Source organism: Pteropus medius, unplaced genomic scaffold, assembly GCF_902729225.1.
Source record: "Pteropus medius unplaced genomic scaffold, Ma_sr-lr_union100, whole genome shotgun sequence".
Classification (NCBI taxonomy): Eukaryota; Metazoa; Chordata; class Mammalia; order Chiroptera; family Pteropodidae; genus Pteropus; species Pteropus medius.
The window spans coordinates 20,866,768-20,888,981 of NW_024355205.1; the positions used below are offsets into that span (position 1 = coordinate 20,866,768).

At 35.3% G+C, this 22,214-nt stretch overlaps 1 protein-coding gene across 6 annotated transcripts in view; it reads left to right on the forward strand.

The window, feature by feature from the left end:
• The window catches only part of CHODL (chondrolectin), a 263,500-nt gene that overhangs the window by 82,770 nt on the left and 158,516 nt on the right, over positions 1-22,214 (forward strand). The window contains exon 4 of one of the 6 annotated variants that reach the window (XM_039857335.1): positions 14,965-15,058. The exons of the other annotated variants lie outside the window; for them this stretch is intronic. The gene's annotated coding sequence lies outside the window, so the exon portion shown is untranslated. The remainder of the gene's footprint in view (positions 1-14,964; positions 15,059-22,214) is intronic. 6 annotated transcript variants of the gene reach the window in all.

The window sequence follows — 22,214 nt, forward strand, 5'->3', positions numbered from 1 at the left end:
TTTATTGTCTCATAGTTCTGGAGGCTAAGGTTTTGACAGGGTTGGTTTGTAGATGGCTGTCCACTTCCTTAGTCTTCACGTGGTCTTTCCTCAGAGCATGCATATCTGTGTCCAAATTTCCTCTTCTTAATAAGAGCACCGGTCATACTGAATTAGGATTCACCCTAAAGACCTCATTTTAACTTAATTACCTCTTTAAAGGCCTTTTCTTGAAATACAGTTACATCCAGAGGTACTGGAGATCAGAACTTCAACTTTCAAATGCTGGAAAACACAATTCAGCCCATAACAGTTCGTTTGTTTCCAGCCACTATAATAGTTTCTGTGAGGTTAGGGAATTTTGTTTCTTTTGTTCACTTATGTATCCTATGCACCTGTATCAGTGCCTGGGCAATAATAGGTACTAAATTAATATTTGCTGAATGAATAAATGAATCAGTCAATGAACGAAACGAATAAGTTGAATGACAAATATATAAACCTCAGAGTTCTCTACATATAACATGCCACTTTTGCTACCAAAGCTCATTTGTACTTGAATTAGTAAGATCTGAATAGTGTTAGTTATGCTTATTTTGGCATATAGGCCTATCAGGAACATTCGTGGGTAAAGTCTGTAATTAGAAATAAGTACCACATAAAATGCATTAATAATTTCAAAGTGAAAAAATAAAATGCACATCAACTGTGGAGGAGAAACAGGGAACAGTAAGGGTCCTTTCAAGCCAATAAAACTTTAAGGGCAAAGACTTGTAATTAAAACTGAAGTGAATTTAATCTTTCCTGCTAATCACTCCTGCAGCGTTAGCCTGTTTTCATTAAACTAATCGATGGCAGATGGAGCAGATGCGTGGTGAGATTACAGCTCCACTTTATGGCAGGGTTATAACAAATGTGACTTTCCCTGTATTTTATGCATTAACATTCAGAAAATTCACTCCTTTGCTTTCTTCAAACACCAGATCATTTCTTCTTCTGTGTAAGACTGATTAAAAGGAATCGAAGGATATTTTACATAAATGGAATCCATTTAATTCCTTTAAATCAGTCTTAAGTAAGCATATATTTAGTGCTGACTATGCACAAGGTATGTGGAAGACACAGTTTGCTAATATCAAGGAGCCTGCCAGAAATTTTATAGTCTAAAGGTTAAACACAATCATCACTTTTTTTAAACAAATTTCAAAATGACAATTTCTGAAGTACGCAAAGTTTAAAATTGAGTTTCACATTTTTTTGTTTCAACAATGGAAACTCAAGAACAAAGCAAGTACTAATACCTTTAAAAATTCCTTTGCAGAAATAACACACCTTTTTAATAGTTTTCTTAAACTAAATTGGCAGAGACCTGAATAATTCTAATTATGAATTTGGGAATCATTGAAAGGAAGCAAAGTACAAATTATTATTAATGATGCTAATATTGCTCTATAGTTACATAGGAGAATCACATGTGAATTACTTCAAGTTTGATATGATTCCTACATTTAGATTTAACTTAGGTAATGAGAATTTCATCTTGAAACGAGTAGTTGGAAGCAAACACTCAAGTAAAGAATGATGCCTTTTAATATTAACCACTGGCTTGTTCTTTCTTAGCTTGACTCTCAATTCTATACCTTTTTGTGATCGAAGAGTCACTTCAGTTTCTCTAATCAATATTAATAAAAACACACACACACAAAAAGGAAGAAATCCCACATTTCAAATCTCAACTTAAATGTCATCTGCCTGTAGGGAGTTTTTTGGACACTTCAAGTAAATTAGCTTCCTCTCCTTGTTATTTTCTGTCACAGCACCTTTTTTTCCTTTTAGCACTTCTATTTATCAATCTTCTGTGTAACTTGTTTATTATCTCTTTTTACATATATGCTTCATAAGATCAAGAATTAGGTTTGTCTTGTTAACTATTTTATTCTTAGTGCCGAGACAGTTGCTACCACATCACATATGCCCAATATATATTTGTTGAATATTGTTGAATAAATAATTTCAAAGAAACCTACTTAGCCCAGCTCAGTTTATAGACATATACTTCATCATCTAAGATAAATAGAACGTAAATCTCTTTTTTTGATGATATAAATGAAAGGAGATTTTTAAAATTTATTATTGCTTTTATTTCTTGGGCCTGGTCTGGTTTAGAACCAGACATGAAAAATTATGAAGTGGGCTAAACATGTTTTTTTTCCATTACGTCTTCTTCCTTTTGTCACTTTCCTTAATTTCTTTAGCCTTCTTATGACCTCTTTAATTTCTTCCTCATCAAAGGAAATGAGGTGAGAAGTCACTTTCACTTAGGTATCAATGAACCAATAACATGTTTTCTAGAGATGTAAATGTATTTATAAGGATCTCAGCTTTAAATAAAATGAGAGATAATAATACATTAATGGGTCTGACTGTAGGCATGTGTTCAATGGAGTTATTGGGGATAAGGGTTGTAGAAATTCCTACCTTAAATTATGGTCTTATAATCACATTACGTGGGCAGCCAAATACTTTGGCCAAGTGTCTCATCTTGTTTGAATCTGCTATGAAAGCAGATTAAGCCATTCTTATTTTAAATTTTTTAAACTGATGAATGAAATGAATTCCACTGAAGGTAGATGTGAATGAACACATGCATTTTTGGAATTTTAATCATCGTCATAATAACCATTGTTTACTTTCGTGTGCAAAATGGCAACAATTCCGGAAACTGTGTATACTATACAAGTATAAAGACCTGAGGTTTGTCAACACTTGTGAATGAGCTGGGAAGTAGATCCTCTTCTTGTCAACCCTTAAAATGACTGCAGCCCCAATGTAGACCTTGATTATAGCCTCTTGAGAGACCCTCAGCCAGCACCACCCAGCTAAACCATGCCCACTGTCTTGACCCACAGAAACTGTGAGATAATAACTGCTGCTTATTTTCAGTTGCTAAAATTTGGGTAATCTAATATACAACAATATATAACCAATACAATGTCCTTTTAGAAAAACCCCTTCTGCTTAAGTAAACCAGAGTAGGTTTCTGTTGTTTGTGACCAGGGATATAGAAATTGTTACCAAGAGCGTGGAAATAGGTGGAATCCGATATAGCAGGGAATGAAGGCAGTGAAAATCTTGTTAAGATTTTAAAGAAGGAATCTGGAAATTTATTGTATCCAGTAGTAAAACAGTCAATTATAATAATATACCTCTTGAAGACAAAACTTTGGGAAATCCAATGTCTGCTGCGTTATAAGACTAGGAGAGGTGTGAGGAATTCGAAGAGTGTGAAGCTGTATGACTTCTTCAAACAGCACTGGATAAATCAGAGGAGAGTGAAAAGCTTAGGTGCCTGGATTCTCAGCTCAAGGAATGGATGTTATAAGACTGCGCCAATGATTCACTAACCTTTTGCAGACATAGAGTTGAGTTAGTCAAGAGCCAAATGTATAGTTTGATACGATTAGTTACTAAATTAGTATTTATGAATTTATGGTCCATGATATCTCTTATATGAAAATCTGAAAACAGAATTAGGATGGCATTATCTAGGAGAATGTGAAGCACTTGAAAAAGCTTAAACAGTCACCTCCACTGAACCTTTCATGCAACCAATGCAAGCCTCCTCTGCTTTCTGAAAAAGTTCTCTTTTTGCTGGTAGATGCCTTAAGTACTTAATTTGTGGAAGAGTCATTATTAAGACCTTATTTCCCCTATAAGGATGGTTTTAATTATTTGGTTAGCTGATTAAAAACTGTATTTAATGATGGCCCATATTTAATGGAAGAGAGATGCCAGAAATCTCTTGGTATTAATGGAGAAGAAATAGTTCAGGAAACAGAAGCAATGGGGTGAATATATTTACTATGACCCAGTGAATATACTCTATTTGCCAACACCTTGAAAAATAAATTTGTGAGAAAAATAACGTTATTCCAGAAAGGGGCTTTAGAGGTGGTTCCCTGTAGGTTGGGCTCACTATGAGATACTGGAGGTGAAACTGTTTCCTTAATTGCAGTAAAGATGGTTGGATCATGGGGAAGTATAGGCCAGGTAACAGCCCTTCACTGTCACTGATAAAGTGAGCAAGAGTTAGCATTAGAATGACTTACTTTCATCCTGTGTTAGGTAGGGGGATTAAAATAGTTGACCAGTCCACTAAGATCCTGCTTGACTCTGACCGAGGCCCAATTATATTATTAGAGAATCTATAACCCTTTTCCTAATTGTCAAATGAATCAATCCAGTGACCCAGTATCTAGGAATGAAGAGAATTTAAAGTACCTTTGAAGAAGAAGAAACCCACAGTGTAAATCTTCATTCTAAGATTCTCTAAATCATTCTGTTTCCACTTGCCATCACAACTATACCATTTTTATGATTAGTTGACACTGCCTGTGAGCAGACACTAATTTCTAAGGATTCACAGTGCCACCACAGACTACCAGGCAGCATAGGGCCCTATGGAGAGTAAGCTGATAAATAGAGTTTTGACCCAAGTAATATTGTATCACTGATGATGAGCAGAGATTAGAGCCACAGTCAAATACTTGAAAGATGTGGGCAGTTGATTACTACCCCATCTCATTTATCTTTCCAATATGGTTGGTGCTGAAGACAGATGAACTCTAGAAAATGACAGGTGGTTACTTAATAGCAGCTGCTGTTTTAAATGTGAGCTCTTTACTGGAGCAAATCAACGTACCTGACACCTGGTATGGAGTTATTTACCAGAAAAATGATTTTTTCTTATTCGTTTTATTCTATTGAGCAGAAGATACCAGAACTTTTAAAAGCTAGCATTGCATCTCCAAAATTTGACCCAGGATACCATCATCACATAGTTTCACTATATTGATTATATTATGCTGATAGGACCTGATAATAAACAAATAAGCATTTAAGTACATGACATACAAAATTCCGAAGAATCCTATGCAGAAAAGTAAAATAGAGTCAAGGGAAATAGGAGAGGTCAGGAGTTGGGAGACTGTAACTTAATATTGGAGTTAGGTTTAACTGTTAGGATGATACACCAATAGAGGCCTGATAGAAGAGAGGGAGCATACCATGAAACTATCTGAGAGAAGAAATTTCCAAGTATAAGGAAGAGAAAATGCAAAGAGTATAGAAAACAGTGACCTCCATTTCAAGGTAGTCAGAGTAGCTGAGACACAGTGAGTGAGGTGCGAATAAGGATAGGGGCAGCAGATCATATAGGGTATTGTAAGCCATCTCAGAGTGAGTTAGGAAACGGATGGGTAATTTTGTTCAGAGGTGTGATGTGAACTGAATTATGTTTTAAAAGGACTATCCTGGTTTATGTGTAATGAGTATAGTAAGTGGAAAAGTGGATACTGTTAGGAGACTAAAATTGCAAGGATTAAGATAAGACATGATGGTGTCTTGGAGCAAGTTTGTAGTAGTGGAAGATAGAAGTAGTCACATTCTGGATATATTGTTAAAATAGAGCCAGATAGTTTTATTGATGGCTGGAGTTTGTGGTATAAGAGAAAAGATTCAAGGTTTTTGACCTGAGATCAGCCACAGAAGGAAATGGCTCCTACTCTTTGAGCTGGGGGGAACCACTAAAAGAGGTAGCATTTCCAGAGTCAAAAAGTTACAGCCATTATGGATACAGAGCGAAGATGAGCATTTCCTAGTGGATGCAAGAGCAGTCTAGCTAGAGCAGGGGCAATGGAGGAGAAGCAGTAGCTACTTCTCCTAAAACAGAGTGAGGGGTAAAAATAATACACTATTTACTTTACTCCTGCTCTGTAGTCTCCTGCCAGTGTCATCCATTGGCTGAAGTGGTCTGGAATCCAGAATGGAGGGAAACAGAAAACAGTGAATGAGTCTAAGAGCAAACAGATAGGGAAATGAGATGATGAGCGAATTTGGATTTCACAGTGCTATGGTCTGAATGTATGTATCCCTCCAAAATTCCTATGTTGAAATCTTAACCTCTAAGGTGATAGTATTAGAAGGTGAGGCCTTTGGGAGATGCTTAGGTCATGAGGGTAGAATTCTCATGAATGGGATCAGTACTCTTATAGAACAGACCCCAGAGAGCCCCCTTGCCCCTTCTCAAGTGAGGACACGAAAAGTCAAATCTGCACACTGGTAGAGGGCTTTCACCAGAACCCACCATGATAGTATACTGATCTTGGACTGCCTAGCCTTCAGAACTGTGAAAAATTTCTATTCTTTGTAAGCCACCCAGTCTGTGGCATTTTTGTTATAGCAGCCTGAATGGACTAAGACAATATGTAAATATGAATTTTTATATTAAAAGCATTTTTTAAAGCCATAGAACTCAATTAGATAACCTAGGGAGTAAATGGAAAAAATGAAGAGAAGAGGTCAGAGAACAGAAATATTGGCCCTCCAGTGTTAAGAGAATGTTTCTAGGTGAAGGACCCAGCAAAAGACCCTCAGAAGGAGTGCTTAGTGAGCTAGGATATCTGAGAAGGACATGTCCTCAAGGCTACAGATGTGTAGGAAGACAGAGATCGTCCATGTCAAATGTTGCCCACAGGTCAAGCAAGACTAGGCCTGAGAATTGAGTCATTGTTTTAGCGATATAGATATCACTGGTTATCTTAATAATGGCCAGAACTAGGGTAAGGTGAGAGAGGTACTTGTCTTGGTGCCAAATATCTCAGTATGTAAATGCAATTAAATGATATCTTAATACAATATTTTGAAAAATTAAAATTATTGGAAAAAATCCACAGCGAACACAGTATCAAAAGTTTAAATAATGATAGAATTGGTAACAGTATCAAGCTGGGCCATTTTGGAGACTGAGGCAAAAGGAAGCATGAGTAATATTGAGTCTGCCTTTATACATTTGATAAATTCATTGTGACTTTTTGCATTAATTTTGATTAAAAATATTTTTCAAGTACAGTTGACATACAATATTATATTAGTTTCACGTGTACGACATAGTGATTAGACATTTATATACCTTACGAAGTGATCCCCGTGATAAATCTAGTACCTATCCGACACCATACATAGTTATTACAATATTGGCTATATTCCCTATGCTGTACTTTACATCTCTGTGACTGTTTTTTATAACTGGCATTTGAACTTCTTAATCCCATGAAAATTATTTTAGCTGATGAATTTTTGGTGCCCCTTAAATTTTGTACCCAATACAAGGGCCTCACTTACCTCACTCTAACCCCATACCTGCTTAATGAGAGCTGTTTATTGAGAGATGAGGTGAAAGCCTAATTGGAGACTGGGAAGGGGAGTGTTGGTGGATTGGGGAGGAGAGTGAATGGATCAGGAAAGGGGTATATGATTGCTCCTTCAGCGTGGATCCATCAACAAGAGACAGAGCAGATGGGCAGCTTGAAGCCAACTTAAAGCTGACTGGCAACTTACATGTAGCTTGATGGGGAAATACTGTTTGTTCTTGTAAACCTCTGAGATTTGGGAGTCATTACCACAGCAGAGGTGACCAATAAAGGTCTCATCCCTTAGGAATAACAGTTTGAGATATCTCACTAAATAAAGAATCTTGAATAGCAGAGGTAGTTTTAAAGCAAAGAGAATATAGAGTGCACAGTGGAGGACGGAAATCAACCATATGGTCAGTGCAGAATTAAGAACTGTAGCCCATGTGTATATTTTCTTCTTCACTGTGTTTTTAATGTTTTTAGTCAGTAGAACTAGTTTTCTTTTTGTTGTTATTGTCTTTTCCTGTACTAATGTATAGGTGTGGTGAAGTTTACAAGTTAGTTTGCTGGTTGTAGAATATCCAGATAAAATAGTGAAAAACTATAGGAGGATAATTATAATCTAGATGAAGTAATTTATGAGGCTTTGGGAGGAGGGGAGCACTTTTGTGACTATATCAGAAAAAACTGTATTGTGTCACTAAAATTTTTGTTTTGGAATGGTAAACATGGAAAGAAGTTTGTAAGGGGATCCTGGGTAGTGAAAGTTGTGAACTCCAGTGTCTTCAGAAGGCATCAGAAAATGGAAGCAGATAGGAAGCACCAGCCTTAGCACCTTATGGGGAACTAAGGGGGATGTAGAATCCTTATGACTGATTCCTAGAAACTCATGAGGTGGCCTGTGTATAGGCTCATGTAAAAGGATTCTCTACCTTGACTTAGAAATCTTTAGAGAGGGACTAGACTCACAGAAAGTTAAAGACTTTTAAGGCTTCAGTGTTGAATATCCAAATCTGTTAAAAATAGTATGGCATCAGATGCCTTTTCATAAAACTGTACCCATGATGAGACTTGGATGCCTTCTTCCCTTGTTCTGAGTGTTCAAAATCTAATATTTCAGCACTCTCTCAATTGTGTTAGTGACTGATATACTTCACAATTAGATATTGTTGGTTTGCAACCCAAGTTGGGTTTTGTTTGTTTGTTTGTTTGCAACCAAGAACCCAGACTGGCACACCCAGATTCTGAAGAAAAGGTAATAAATAATTTCAGCAAAGGTCAATAAACTTAAAGCCAGAACTAAAACAAGTCTGAAAGAAGAAAGAAGGATATTACGGAATGACTTTAGAAGTCAGTTTATAATCCTGTTAAGAGCGTTCCAACTTATGGGAATCTAGTCCAGAGAAATAAAATTACAGTAGTTAAGGGCATGTGTGTTTTAGAATATTTTTGACAGGCTAATTAATGACAAAACTGGAAAAACAAAAGCAAACTACCCAAATAGGTGATCAAACAAATTATTGTACATCCATACCAAGAAATAATATGCAGTCACTGAAAATAGAATATTAGATTGATGTCAATTGTCTTTTACATAGTTTAATAACTATAGAATTTAGAAAAGTATATGTAACATGATCCAATGTAAAAATTAAAGAAAAATTATTTTTTCAATTTTCGTAAGCATACCAGTGTTCAAGGCAGAAGCAGAAAAAGAACCCAACTTGGAATTACATCTTAGGAAACTGGCTTTTGCCCATCACCCACCAAGAGAGATAAATATTAGCTTGACCCAGTGCATATACTCCATGCAAATACACAATCATGTGTACTCTTAGTATGTACAATATAGGTTTATTTTTCTATTTTTCCTATTCTCTCTTATTTTCTAACATGCTGTTTGAAACTATATAATTGAGTTCACAGCCTACTAATTGACTAGTGTTTATTTTTGAAAATCACCATTTTTCACAGATACACCTCATTCGGCCCACCTGTTACTTCTCTGCCATTACGCACTTTCTTTTTTCTTCAGGTGATGTCAAGAATGGATTCCTCCTGTAGCATCCTGTGATAAAATAATTTTGAAACTTAAAATTAATAATGTATATATATATTTGCAGTAAGCTGCCACTAGGTAACAGTCTGATAACCTCAGACTACAAGGTCCAAATCACTGTGACTTATGGGATGATTAGAACATAGTTGTTCACTGCCCGCAGAGGAACTATAGGAGTGATAACCCATTTGTATTTTGTAGTGATCAAAGTTCTTTCACATAACTCTCCATTTCTGAATGACTGGTGAGATGAAGCCATCAAGAATATATATTTATATGAGAGACCATGAGAACATCCTGGGAAAGAGCTCAAGATAAAAGAAGAGAATCAAGACTCATAGTTCAAAGATGTCTATTTAAATTAACATATGGCTTAAGGTCTGTTGACATAGTCTCTACTATATTCTCACAAAAATGCCTGTAATACAAGGAAGAAAACTCATAGCGCCTTAAAATAAGTTTGAGCATCAGCCTAATTCTAGAGTCTGAGAGGAATTTTCACTGATGGCAAGGTCCATGAAACCCTATCAGTGGCTCATCCAGTGACTCAGCAAGCTTTCCTATCATCTCCCTCCTGTCATTTGCAGTATGACTGTGCTTCTTCTGGGAATGCACACATTTAAAATGGTCATTAGGAAAGCACAGTACAATTAGGCTGAGGATGTTCTAGTCTTATGAAATAATTTATAATGATGGTAATGTTAGGAAAGTATAGACTGTTTTTTATATTTTATTTCTCTCACTGTGTCATGAAAACTTTTGCCTGCTTGGTGCTTTGAAAGATCTTTGTTAGTACCATAGGACATTCTCCTTTTCTTCACTAAGTGACCAAAAATGAGTGGTGATTGATGTCATCGCTGTAAATTATTTTGAGTATAAAAGACATGATAGGTATGGTGCAAGTTGAGCCTCATCAGGGTCCCCACCACTTGTCTTATATCAGGGCTTGTTTGGGAAGACTTCTGCAGTGTCACACAGCCAAGGTTAAGATAACAGGCTTTACTGGGGGAAGCCTACAAATGAAAGACTAGTAAGAATGCAAGAGGCATGTGGTATCTACATTCTCTTTGTCTCTTGGAGATAATGCCAGAGTCTAGGCAATCTAATTTAGGTACAGAGTAGATTCTCATTAGCATGGAGGGTCTCCATTTTCCTGTCACTCTGACTTCTTATATAGGGCAGTTATGAGAGCAGCATTATTAGTGGGCATACGAACAGACTACTGGGTCACCGGAAGTCTGCATTTAGAAGCCAGCTGTTTACATAAATCATCTGGGGAAAATTGCAGCCCAATTCTTAGGTGCTTTGAAGGGTCTATAGGAAGTTGAAGTCCTTTCTCCATGGAAGAGAAAGCCACTGGTAACATGGGAGTTGGAGTCTAAATATAATCTTATGGCTAGAGAAGGGGAGGAATGGCATCAGCTGGCTCATTGTTCAGGCAATTCAGAGACCTAGTCATCTCAGATGAAACAGTGCCCTAGATATAAACATCTTTTTGCCCACCCCTTCTATTATGATAGAGAGGGAAAAACCTTAGGTTCAACTGGGACCTTTACAGCATTATAGGGAGTGAGATTTCACTAGCAGAATGAAAAAAATCACTTTTAAATTATTGTTTATGTTTGTCCACATGTGTATTATATTCTGTGCTCTTCATTTCCCATTTTCCCAGTTAGTATAATTTTCCTTCTTTTTGAAGGACTTTGTGTTGAAAGATATTTTGGTTTGGTATAGAATTCTAGGTTGATACTTTTCTTCTTTTCATGTTTTAAAGATGTTGTTCTACCACTTGCTTGTTTTTGTCGAAGAAATCTACCATCATTCTTTGTTTCTCTCTACATAATGCATTTTTTTCTCTCTGGATGCTTTTAAGATTTTTGAATTAGTCAAGGTTCTCTAGAAGAACAGAATCTGCTATTAATTTTATTTAGTGTATTTATTTTTCATTTCAGACATTATATTTTTATATCAAAAATACAGTTTGCATATTTTTAAATCTTTCATATCTACTTCAAATGTTCAAGCTTGCCTCTACCTTCTTAAATATATAAAAAATAGTTATGTGCAAGTTTTAATGCCCCTTTCTACTAATTTTGTCATCTAGCAGTTCTGATCTGTTTTTATTAGTTGATTTCTTTCTCCTCACTATGGAGCATATTTTCTTTCTTTCTTTGCATGTCTGAAAATTATTGACTGGTTGCCAGGTATGTATTTTAAGGGTTTAGTGAAAAACAGAATTGATACTATGGAAGAACTGAAACAGTGATGGAGGACATCACTTGTAGAAGCTCTGCAGTGTTTGAGATAATAAAGGTAGAAGTATAAAAAGAGTGAATAAATAAAGATATATGAAGGAAAAGAACATGTAGAATGCTTGATAATTGTAAAGTATCTGATGTAGACATTAGAACACTTAGCAACAATAACCAGAGTCTTAAGTGAGGAAAGTATCAGTGTACAGATTGAAAATTTCCTTTTTACTTATGCGAAATCAATGACAGAAGTCCACATTGAAAAATAACCTTACAAAAATTTTGAAAAAAAAATAAGAAAAGTATCTGGTACTTCCTTCATTGGGGAAAGGATAATAGGTTGTTTCCAAAAAGACAACAACGATAAAAAATCTAGCCTTGGAACTTTCTTCAGCACTAAATGCCATAATAAAGTGATAGAATTATGTTTTGGACAACAGAAAGACATTCTCAAATATTCAAAGACTTAGTAGATATGTCTCACATCTAAATCAAACAAAAATAAACCATAAATTAACCTTAGGCATTTGAATGGTTAATAAAAATTACAAATTTAAGAAAAGTGCTAATCATGATAGAAATTCACTGTGGACTTTTTTTAGTCAATTTCAGGAAGCCAGTTGGATTGTAGTTTTAGTTGGATTCTATATCATGGAGATTAAAGTTGTTTCTATGACATTTCACTCAATTGTTGTTTTTCTGGTTTAGCCTTATTTTCAGTGACAAGGGTAAATGTTTCTTATGCTGTGTTACTCAAACCCAGTTTAGTAAAATCTCTTTGTTTGATGACCACTTCACATAAATGGCAAAATACCTGCCAACAGTTACTAAATTATTGTCTTGGGACACTTCTTGGAAAATTACTGAGCACACATATTTCAGATTAGAACTGCATAAAACAATATAATGATCACTTTATATTTTCTGGATGGTTTTTATATCATTAAGATGAATGTAAAATGATTTGATGTATGTTTGGAGGAGTTTTAGATATTGGGGGTGTCTAACAATCTAATGATAAACATCAATCATAAATCCCCTCTTCATGTCATCTTACATGTAGAACTTCTGAAATATTCTGTTATGATGCTTAGAAATCAGAATCTAAAATATGATCCTAGCTATGGAAGCAAAATATACTTGAATAAAGAGATCATAAGGCAAGCCTATGGGGAACCCAAAATGACTTTCTTGTTATGAACTCGTGGTCCAAACTGAAAATTTCAGTGATATTGTGTCCCATTTTGGGAGAAAGCTAATTTGGTATAGTGGTAATTCTGATTTGGGGGATTTGTAATAGTTAGGATTTATGTTGTTCTAACGTCAAGGGTGTACTAAATAATTCCTTTGTGTTAACACATTGCAAATAAACGTGAGAGATTTACAACTATTATTTATTAACTCATTGAGTACACTTGTTTATTAAGATTGCTATCCTCTTAATGTCTTAAGAAGAAATGTATTTTGATTTTGTCTGAGAATGGAATAGAAAGTGTATTTGTAGTTGTATAGTTAGGGAGTAAAGCTGGGGATAAGAAGTAAAAGTTTCAAGCACACAGAATCCTACAGAAAATGATAGAGGTTCCATGTGGGTCTTTGAATCTGGACACCAGGTATGTATTCCCACCTTTTAGGGATCTTAAAATTTAATCTAAGATTTTAAGATTTAACCTTAATTTTACAATTTATTTTTGTTACAGCCTGAAATACTAATTAAAATGGATTTTTGCCTATGCTTATTGGCTCTTAGAATATTGGCTCTTAGAGCCCTGAACCTGGCCTTCTTATTTGGGAATCTCCTTTTTACCTTTTTGTATATGCTTGGTCTAAATCCAGAAATATTAGCCAACTTTTCACTCTGCATCTATAGAACTCTAGAACTCTGAACTTGATTTTGTCCATGTGACCTCTTCTTTTAATTTTTGGCTCCTCAGAGAACCCGAGTGTAAGTGACTCAGTGTCCCTTAATACTTATTAGAAAAACCCAGCCCTTCATCTTCATCTATCCCATCCTGATACCACCTAAAACTCAACTTTGGTGCCATATTAATGATTCTTATTAAAAAGTTAAAAGAACAATTAAATCCTCTGTGGATTAACCTTTAAAAGACGTATGGTTTGTTATTTTTCTATTTAGCTCTAATGAAACAGCTTGTAGACATTTATATAGGTATCGCCTTCCATTTACCGTATATTGAGACTTGAATTATTCTTGATTGGTTCCAGATGATCCTCCAAATATGGGCCAAGTACCTGGGCTTGTTTGTTTACAAATGGGTCAGATTCTACAAATAAGGATATGACTGTATTCAGAAACTCTTTAGAAAGAAATGTTATTTAATCATTCAAATCACTTATTAGAATAAATTCTTATCCTTTATATGTTAAGGAGTCTTATTTATTTTTGCTTATGAAATAACATATTCAAAAACTCCTTAAAAAGGAGCGTGGTCGTGCTAGCATTAGTGAAAGCCCTAGAATTCTTTATATTTCACTATTCTCCCTGCATGTTAACTGCCCTTTTCTGCACCCACATCTCTTATCCTTTCACACTTCATTATCTTTATAAAAAGAAAGAAGACAACATACAAAATTAATTTAAGTAAAGGTCTGCATTACAACGGAAAGCCATTAACTGGCAGCCGTTCACCAAAGCACAGGCAAAAATCAATTTTAATTAGTATTTTTGGCTTTAATGAAAAGTGATTACAAAATTGGCATTTTAGCTAATACTGTTGAGATTTATGGTGAGGTGATACTAATTAATTTTCTGTTGAATTGCTATGAGCCTTGAATATCTGCAATAAAGTGATGTATTTGCTGATACCACGTATGCATCAGTGTTTCAGAGTTTCATAACAAAAGACTTCTTAATGGCTGACAGGTGTATTTTACACTACTGCTCCTAAGCTACAGGGTATTATTATTATTTTTTCCATAAAAAGACTGTTACAGGCAATCAAACTTCATGCCATTTTGTTAATTGGGGACATTTTATTTTAATGGATCTTGAATGTAAGCCAAAGCCTTTTTTTTTTTTTTTCAAAAACAGGTTTCTTTTGCCTAGTTACAAGTGGTATAAAAAGGACATGATATACTTTAATTAGAAAACATTTAATGAACGATTTCTCTTTATTCCCTCACTTTTCCTCCTGTCTTGATTGTATCGGTAGTAAATTGCCTACCGAATTTAGTTATCTGGTTTTAGATTCCTTCGAAAGTAGAGCATCAAAATAAACTAAGATTTACAATTCACTCTGGTCATATGATGTTTTAAATGTTCTTCAGCTTGCTTTAATTGTGATTCTTCCTCGACTCCCCCTTTTTTTTTTTTTAAAGAAAAACAATACTTATTAAAGACTTAAAAATTTTAAAACTTTCTCGTACAGGCTGAAACTCTGTATCTTTGCATTGATTTTGTTTGATCTGTGATTAGAACATCATTTTATTCATTTGTCATTGTTGGCCATCATAGATACAGAAGCATACTCTAGAGACTCAATTACAAGGATGGCATAAGGAGATGGATGGTGTTAGAATCCTGACTCCACCAGTCATTGGCTTTGGGGTCTTGGGTAAGTAACCTCTCTAAGTCTCAGTTTTCTCTACTGTCCAATAGAAATAACTATGCCTGTGTCAAAATATAGTTTGAGTATTAAAAACATATAAATATCTTAAGGTAAAGCACTCAAATAATATCAATTATTATTTTAGAAATGAAATCCTATTTGTTAAAACACCATCTTACTGCTTACTGCAATATGTATAAACTTGGGTAATAATATTTTACTTAGGATCCAAGTACAAATCATGCAAATGTAGCTTTGTAATTATAAAAATCTAAGTGTAATTTAAGATTAAATCACTCATCAAAAATCAAAAGTAATAGAAAATATAAACTAGGGACTATAAATTTTTAACATTTTAGAATAGACTCAAATAAATAAATGCATCATCTAGTTCAGTCCCTTTTCTTTTAAAAATGAGCAAGCTGAGGCTCACAGAAGTTAAATGAGTTGATTAATGAATCACAACTGAGATTCAAGGGAAAGGCTTATTCAAGTCTACTCCAGTGACAAATTTTATGACTCATGCATGTGTTAGTATGTGTCAAAGGTAATAATAAATATACTATAGATTGTCAATAACTGTATAAAAGAAAGCTACCTTTTGTGGTCCAGATTTGGGATGATGTAACATAGGAAGCTAAACTCTTTTTAAAAAACTTTTAGGCAGAATTTAGAGAGATAGAAAAATATTTGTTCTTTTCATTCTTGCCTGAAACATTAGACAGCCTGTCTCAGGAGCCAATGGATAGTTTCCTACAGGCTTCTGGGAAAAGCATATACTCAAGATCCAATTTAAGACTCAAATAAATCCACAAACATTCCTGCTGAAAAGCCTCTGGGAATATTTTCTATTTTCAAGATTTTAGTTTTAATTTTTTTTATCAGGAAGAATGACTTATTTTGTTTTCCAAAAAAAATTTTCAGAACATGGCACAGATTTAAATACGCATTTGCTAATTACATCTCAGATGAATGATCCTCTTAGAGCTATGGTGATAAGAGCACATGCTTTTGTTGTTAGTTTCTTGGGTACTATAGAATTATAGAATTCTAAGTCAGGAAGGGATATTAGAGATTATATTCTAAATCCCATGTTTTGCAAATGAAGAATTTGAAACATGGAAGAGTGATACAATTTGCCATTGTTACTCTGACAGTATGAAGCAAATCTGAAAACTACAATTCAGGTGAGCAAGATCATAGCTAAGTGATTTTTCCTTTATTCCATAAATTCAACAGCTTACCAATAAGTTAAAAATGTGCTTCATATCATGTAAAATACTTTAGGAGAAAATTTCTTTTGAGTACAAGGTGAAATAATGGATATGTGGATTTTGGATGGTTGTTTGGAGATTAATATGCAGTACTGTTGATTTTTCAATGTGTCAACTTTGGTCATTATGTAATATTTATCTTTCTTGGTCCAGAAAACTTGATTTTGGCAGTATATTTAGAGATGATCACATTCTGGTCATTGTCTTTGTTTTACAATAGTCTTAAGCATACACCAAAATGATAATGTCATAGTGAGAAGTTTAACTTCTGAGTAATGAATTACTATTTGCTACTTGAAAAAAGATGTATATGGGATGACACATTAGAGTTGTAAGATTGTATCATAGGTGCAGAGCAAGGGAAATTGGTTGTATCCTCTTAATGACTCAGTTCACTGAGATAATTTCTAGATGAATCTGTCTCCACAGTACATGTGCGTTGGCCTAGAATATCAGAATACTCATTGCGAGGCTGATTTCAAGGGCATGCGGTCACACAGGGCCCACACTCAGAAGGCACCCACTCTTGGTGTAATGCTCTGCCGTTGCAGTCTTGAAATTCTTCATAATGTTGTCTTTGAATGTGTGTTTTGTAAGTGAAATCTGATGGGGCAGTGGAGCATGTCTGTGGGCAGAGGAGATACATGCAGTATGTATGTCTGCTGTTTCTTGTCACTCCATTCTTATGTTTCATTCAAGATGCTCCATGAGCACAGAATCCCAATGGACCCATGATGTTTAGGAGTTCACAGAGACTCAAAGGTTGTTACTTGTACTGTGTAAGCAGGGCGGTGGCAGCCCAAGAGGCCATGCTTTCTATTCTAACCAGAACTTCCTTAGAATGCAGAAGGCGGCACTGGTGTTTTGAGAGGCACAAATGACCCAGGAACCCTATTCTTTCTTATTCGTGTTACTCCCCTGTGTTAATTAATCACTTAATGCTGAAAATGATGACAGAAAAAAAAAGATAGAGCAACTTATATTTCCTTTTCCTTTCAGTATTACAGCTTTTTTGGTAAGAATGAAATACACATGCATGTATGAGCTACAGAATATAAACTGCATAATTTCGGTGATTTAACATATTAAATGCTCATAATTTGCATTTAAAATTAGCATTGCACAATATTATAAGATAAACTGTAAAATTCGTGATAATTTAAAATATTATTTTTTCTTCACTTAGACATTAAATAGTAAATGAAAAACACCATGAAAATCAAGAGAAGAAAGAAAACACCTAATTTTTTTAGTATCTTTAGAGATATATTTTCCTACTCTTAACAAATGGCTCTGTATTTTCGTTTTGCACTTGGCCCCCTCAGTTACGTCCCCAGTTCTGACTCTTTGTGATCCTTAAAAGAGCAATTACAGCAATCTGGAAACACACTACTATTTTCCTGTTTTAGCGCTTCTCACTTTCTGGATTTCAAGATTATCTTCTTCCTATTGATAGAAGGGGAAAAAGACTTTTTCCCCTTTAGAGAGATTTCAATGTAATTGAATAAACTACCTTTTAGTATATCAATAGTAACTCAGTCATGTGTTTTTGAGATTGTCTCCTTAGTTAGATTTAGATTTGATTTGTGAGCTAGTCTATCTCCAAGCCATCCTCAGATGGCTAATTTTATCCTACTTCATGTAACTGTCGTGAGGACTAAATTTATTATTCAATAAATATTTACTATGCAACTATTACATGTGGGGCACTGTGCTAGGTGCCAGGGACTCAGTAGTGAATAAGAGACAGGTTCTACGCCCTCACAGAAATTTCATTAGAGTGTGAGAGACAGACAATAACAAGTAAATAAATTAAAAAAAACCTCCTTAGATTTAGATGAATTCTGTGATGATAATATACGGTGTGATGAGAGAAAAAGTGATGATGGGAGGCTATTTTGGGTAGGATGGCCAAGGAAGAACTAAGTGAGGACAGCGTATAATATTTCGGGTAGGACCTGAATGATAAGTCCAATTCTGAGTGGAGAGTGCTCCTAGCAGAGGAAACAAGGATTGCAAAGGCCTAAAGATGAGAAACCCTTTGTATAGTGGGTTGAACGGTGGCTTCCAAAAAGAATTGCCCATGCTCCAGAACCTGTGAATGTGACCTTATTTGGAAAAAGAGTCTTTGCAGATGTAATTAAGTTAAGGACCTTGAGATGAGATCATCTTGGATTGACTGGGTGGGACTGGAATCCAGCGAAAAGTGACCTTGTAGCAGACAGAAGAGGCGAAGACATAGCCACAGAGGAGAAGGCCACATGAAGGCAGAGGCAGAGACTGGAGTTAAGTTGCCACAAACCAAAGAGTACCTGGAAACACTAGAAACTAGAAAGGGGCGAAGAAAGACCCTCCCCTGGAGGCTTCTGGGGAAGCACGCCCCTGCCAACAATTTGATTTTTAGCTTCTGGCCTCCAGAACTGGGAGAGAATAAATTTCTGTTGTTTTGAGCCAGTTTGTGGTCATTTGTTTTGGCAGCCTTAGAAAACTAATATGCTTGGCATTTTTTGAAGAACAGAAAGAGATCACAAAGTGAGCATGTGGAAGAGACTGAGAAGGGATTAGCGAAGCGGGCAGAAGCCAGATTCTGAGAGATTGGGCAGGCCATGGGAAGCAGCTGGGGTTTTATTGTAAGAATCATGGGAAGCCATCGATGGATGGATATTAAGCTAGAGTATCATTTGGTCTACATTTAAGCTACAGTGTGGAGAATGGGCCGTCAGGTAGAGAATAGAACAGGAAGACTATAATAGTTGACCCACTGGGAGATAATGCTGGCCCAGAGAAATCTGGTTGTCGTGGAGATGGAGTGAGGGGATCAGATTGAGATATATTTTGAGAAGGAAATAACAGGACTTGATAAGGGGTTTGGTGAGAAGAATCAAAGATGACTTCTGAAATTTTATTGCAAACAAATGAAAAGCAACAAAGTTGTTTACTGAAGTGGCAATCACTAGTGGAGGGAAAGGTATGCCCTGTCAAGAGTGGAAATCAGGAGTCCCTTAAACATGATTAAGGTCTAGAAATTCAGATGGAAGTGTTATTTAGGCCGCACTAGTGGAGATCATGTATGCAAAAGACCTAATTAATTGCACTTGTGTATTGCTCAAAAAAAATGAATGTGTCCTTTAACATTTAATGATGGCTTGATTTTCCTTGTTTAGTTCTCACAAGATAACCATTTTATCTCATGGGGACATCTCTTCACAACTACTATCACTCAGTAATTAGTTCTTGCCTTCATTTATAATTAGAGAGTCTAATGTTCTTTAAGGGCAAGGTTCCAAGAGCTGAGCTAATTTTCATGTCTCCGTACTTGATATTTCTACACCAATTCACAGGTCATATAGAGAATTTTAAGTTTAGAGACAGCTTTCATTACAACATAGCAAGTGATTCCCCCCTAAGCAATTTTCTGCACTTGGGGATTTGCTTGAGTGCTCAATCTACCAACTAGAAGAAGTGCAAGAATCAACTTTTTGCCCAAACTCTACTTTAATCTTGGCTCAAGAAGTCTGAAAATATGGGCTTATGGGTGCTCTTTCTAACCCTTCTCCATTTAATCAATAATGACTCTGGCAGGAAGAGAAAGTATATCTTTTTCCCCAACACAGGTAATTGGATATTGCCTAATTAGATTAACTGAACTACTTTGTTGCCATAGTGATAAAAGATGTATAGGTGGCTTGGCAGTGATAACTGTAAGAGAGAGATTATTTAATGTAAAATGAAGAATATAGGGTCTGTAGGCCACTGCTTTGAATACGATGTTACCTCTCAGAGTCTGAATATATATTTTTATATTAAACATGGAATATTTTCAACTATTCAAATACATTCAACTTCTTTTTTATGGCTTCTAACTTTATGTACTAATTCAATCACTTTAGATTGCTTAAAGTATTTTTGCCTGGGCAGGAGATAGCAGGGGAGCTCCTTTCTGACCAAAGCAAGGAAGAACACATCACCGGTCCTTCCCACATTCACCATTGCAGTAAATATATAACCAGTCACACTGGGAAAGACCAGAGTGCCATACATAGTGGTCCTGGCCTCATTTTGGCTGGAAACAGACGCAACCATCATGTGTCCTAAGAATATGGGTAGCTGATTTCCTCTCAGGGGAAACTTGAAGAAAAACTATAAACTTTTCTCTAAGCTATGCACCCAGGTCTGACCTAAAGCACTTTGTTGGAAGATGACTGTGACAAAAATTGATGAGATCACACAATTCGAGTAGCAAGGACAAGAGGCCATTTTAATAAAAGATGAGACATGGGTTACATGACTCTAACCACCAATCTTAGGAAGACAGCTACCCACTCCACCATTGTTTTGCTTGTGCTGTATCTTCACAGTCTGCAGGAAAACATTACACATTTTCCTTTCATCCATTCAGGACTTGATGGACACCTACTATGTGCTGTGCTTGTGAAGAGTGTGGAGGTTAGTTTTATTTGATGGCATGGAAGCTATTAACAGAAGAAGGAGTTGACACTGGTAACTGTCCAATCAGGTGAAAGAGGTCAAACTTAAAATCTACATCTTCTTGAGGAAAAGAGGAGGAATTGACTTTTTTCTCTCAGTAATAATGGAGTGTAATTTTTTTCTCTGAAACCTCAAGTAGTAGAAGTGGAAATTCTGAAGGAACTTGAAAATGTTTCTTGGCATCTATTCAGCTCCACAATTGTTGTGAAAATAGATAAGATTGTGTAATTTATAGATATGTGTGTGTGTATGTGTATGTGTGTATATATATATATGTGTATATATATATATACACATACATACATACATATATTGTAAAATGAGATAATTCTTGATGAAGCAATTTAGATAGAGGAGAGAGAGGGAGAGGAAGAGATAGAGAGAGAGAGAAAGAGAGAAAGAAATTGTTGGAGGAATTAAGTATGAGGATCTATGACTTTTCATAACTACATATTGTTTGGTGTATTGTTTTCATATCTGTGAATTTAGAAAACCCCTGTACTTAAAAGTAGGAGCCAGTAAGAGCTGAAAAAAAATGAAGCACCAAAGGAAAAAGAGAGAAACAAATATTCTGAAATCCATTGAACCTTATGGGCAAAAAAATTGGCAAGACTTCTATAATGAGTATTAAAAACCTGTTTATAATCTTTGAACTTTAAAATGGGTGGCATGCCAAGTGATGAAATAATGCTTTAAAATGAGTAATTATAAGCATCAGAACTGCCCAAACATATTGATAATGCTGTAGATAAAAAAAATATTTTTCTAGATCCATTTTGAATTTATAGTAGTTACAGTTTTTACCATATGTAACATCTCTGTTTGACATCCATCTTTAAATTAGTGAAGTTGGGAGGCAGAAATGCAACCTACTCTCCACAGCCAGTTTTAGACTTATAGAAGCGTATTGGTTACAGATATGTTTTAATGTTCAGGACCTCAAAATTTTGAAAAAAAATTTAGTTTATAATGATTTTCACATGAGACTAAAGAATACTTGCTTATTATTTAGTCATTTTAAAATTAAAAATTGAGAGTTACAGAACTATATAATATTACTGTTTTTTCTTTGGAAGAATTTTTTATGACCTACATTGTTCTTGTGTAGTCTTTGCAATATAAACAGAGCACAGTCTATATGCTTCAGCTTTGGTAATGGCTGATGGTGACACATTAGAATGATCTTTTCAGCAGTTCGGATGAGGCTGACTTGGATGCATTATAGAAGCATATTAGTTAGAATGGTCATTTATGCAGATAATAAGTTTGACAAATCATTGTGGAAAATTTTAGTTTGTCAAATCCAAGTGGAAATTTTAGAATTTATCTGTCTTTATTAACTAGGCTGACTAGATAACGAACAGATCTGGATTTCACACTATGCTGTGTTATAACTATGA